This window comes from Pan paniscus, chromosome 2, assembly GCF_029289425.2.
Source record: "Pan paniscus chromosome 2, NHGRI_mPanPan1-v2.0_pri, whole genome shotgun sequence".
In the NCBI taxonomy this organism is placed as follows: domain Eukaryota; kingdom Metazoa; phylum Chordata; class Mammalia; order Primates; family Hominidae; genus Pan; species Pan paniscus.
The window spans coordinates 159270963-159273885 of record NC_085926.1 but is presented as its reverse complement, the minus strand read 5'-3'; positions in this window follow the sequence as shown (position 1 = coordinate 159273885).

Sequence of the window (2923 nt, the reverse complement as noted above, 5' to 3'; positions counted from 1 at the left end):
TATCTACTTCCAGATTTACTTTTTATTCATATTGCACTAAATATCTAGATGTTACATTGCATATTTCTCCCCAGCTTATCATTTTTTAGTAATCCAATGTGGTAACTGGTTTTAAAATGGTAACAAAAACCTAACATTTATCAAGGGACTTCTCCATGCTGGACACATTTTCCATGTTGGAGTAGGTATAAAGGTCTCCTACTTACAGGTAAAGAGCCTGGAACTTGAAAAGGTTACATTTCTTGTTCAAGGTCGATCAGCTACTAGTAGCTGCTAGTAGCATAGCAAGGATGCAAATCCAGGTCAGGACCACACCGGGCCCTGCAAATATTTTGCACACGAAAGCCCAGGGGAGGACAAAATGAACAGATGAAAGTTGATGGGATGAGTGTCACCAACGTTTGAAAGTAGAACTCCATCAAATAAAAGGAAGAGCGTTAGGAGACAGCCAAGGTTGGAGGAATGATAAGCTGAGGTCCCAGCTGTCACCTTTGCTGCTGTACCTAGGATGCTGTGTTCACCCATTTCTATGCTTCCAAGGCCCACGTGACTATTTTGAAAGATTGCTTTCACTTCTAAATATTTAAAGAGAATTCTCAGTTAAGCATGAACTTGGATGCGTTCCCAGTTCATAATGATTCAACACCCTTATATACATGGACCCCTGCTAAGTACTCCTGGAATTCAATCACAAAGATACTGCATTGACCTTCTCAAAAAATCCTCCATCTAAAAATAAGAGAGTTAAAATAAACATGAACAGACACAGCAAAGCTTAATAAAAGATTATTGCAAAGCACCACCCCAGGATGTCACTTCGAAGGTGTTTCTTCTGAGCAGTCAAAATAATAAATACAGGGTCCAAAAAACCTAATCAAAAATAGTTTGGGAAAAAAAACCTATCAGCATGTAGTGGGAAAGAAGAGTAAGCATTACTTTCCCTGCCTGCTAAGTTTATTTTCTAGACATGGAGAGAGACATTCTTTACCTTGACCCCAGTTTGCCTAGATTAGAAACACTTTTTGTGTGTTTTTCCTTTGCTTCCATTACTTGGATATTTCAATGATGTGTACAGAACTTTAAAAACAAGAAAGGCCAAAGGTTCCATGGCTCCGGTGAGCTTGCATTTGTCACTCACCGAACGAGAAATTGTAAAATGTTCTTTCCCTGGTATTGGCCAAGTCAACAGTTACTTTTATCTGCTTGTGCAACAAAAAACACAAAATGTCAAGATATCAGGCAGTTTAAATATCAAGATAGGACTAACCAATCTTCATTAAGTTGTTTGTGGAAAAAAAACAGTCATCCACATTTTCTATTTTTTTCTTCTTCCATCACAAATATATTTAGATCCTCTTACTGGGGTGATTCTAGAAGGCAGATTTGTCCTTATTTCTGAATCCCCTGATACAGGGCTTAGCAAATTCCCACCCACGAGGACATTATATAGCTCCTTCTACCTTGTGACCACACAAAAACAAAGAAGCTCAGTGTCTGTATTGGGCCAACCAAAAGATGGACAGCTCCTGACTATGGACTAAAAGAGTAACACTTATTCATTCATTCAATAAATTTATTAAAAGTCAACCATGTATTGATGGATAGATACAAGGATGGAAAAATGAAAAAATATGTGATGAGGAAAATATAACAATAGAAACTAGATGCTAGGTATACAGGCATTAATTGTCAAATTCTGTTAACATTATGTTTGAAACTTTTAAAAAAAATACATAGGGAATAAAAGCCTACCATGTGCTAGTCTTTGGGCTTGGTACTAGAAAATGAAAATGAATGAGACAGAAGCAGAAACATCTCTGGATTTATTAATGATAGTATCTGGTAGGCAAGATAACGACAACAACAACAAAAATACAAGCAAGCAAAATATTTATGAATTGTGATAAAGTTTAAAAAGAAAACACTAGTGTGCTAGAGAGACAGCGACAGGTGGTTGGGGATGATGAAGTCCTTGGGGCAAAGGGAACATAGCTCTTCCAGCTGCAGTAGAGCAGGATTCAAACGTCTCTAATTGAGGGACACTAAGCAGGGGGGTGATGTGCAAGGAATGTGATGTCATTTATACTGTAAGATGATGGCACTGGCTATGGTGTAAGAGTGGATGGGACAGAGGCATGATTTACCACCATAACCTGTTTTGGGCCATGATCCAAGTCCTCCATTCTTTCTGTAAACTCAAGATGGCATATAAGCATCTGTACCCCCATTGGGGTGTTGGGGTAATCATTCTATGATTCTTCTCCATGCACATTAATAAATTTGTGTGCCATTTCTCCTATTAATCTCCCTTTTGTCAGTTGATTTTTCAGTGAACCTTCAGAGGGCAAAGCGGACATCTTCCCTTGGCTCTTACACTATCAAAATGTAACCCCCTGAAACCCTGCTTATCTCTCGCACCTTACCATGCAAATGCAATGCCTTCCTCCCAGTCCTGAGTTATATTTACCTGAGCCAGAGAAAGTACCTGGCTCCAAAGAGGGAAAAAGAGAAGTCCACCACCCACATGTGCATATTCTGTACCTTTCAGGTGTTGGTTGCCTCAGAATTATGCAGGTGTTCCTTCTGAAGAGCACAAAGAACACAGCACATTGTTTTTTGCACCATGTACTCTTATAAAAGCTCACTAAACGAATGGATTGATGAACAAATTAAGCCCTTTTACAACTCCAGAGTAGAGACATTGAGTCATATTCCAGACATGATTTGTCACTAGCATTTTTATGAAGTCACTCACCTAAGGTGAGTTTTTAAACATCTGGTGAAGGTTTTGAGAGACATTTGTCCCTCTCCTGTATTCTCTTTACCCATTATTCCTTCTCTCCTGCTCCTATATTCTCACAACAATCCCCATGTGAGCATTTTTTAAAAAGGGAGGACATTTTTTTTAAAAGTTCATTGATGC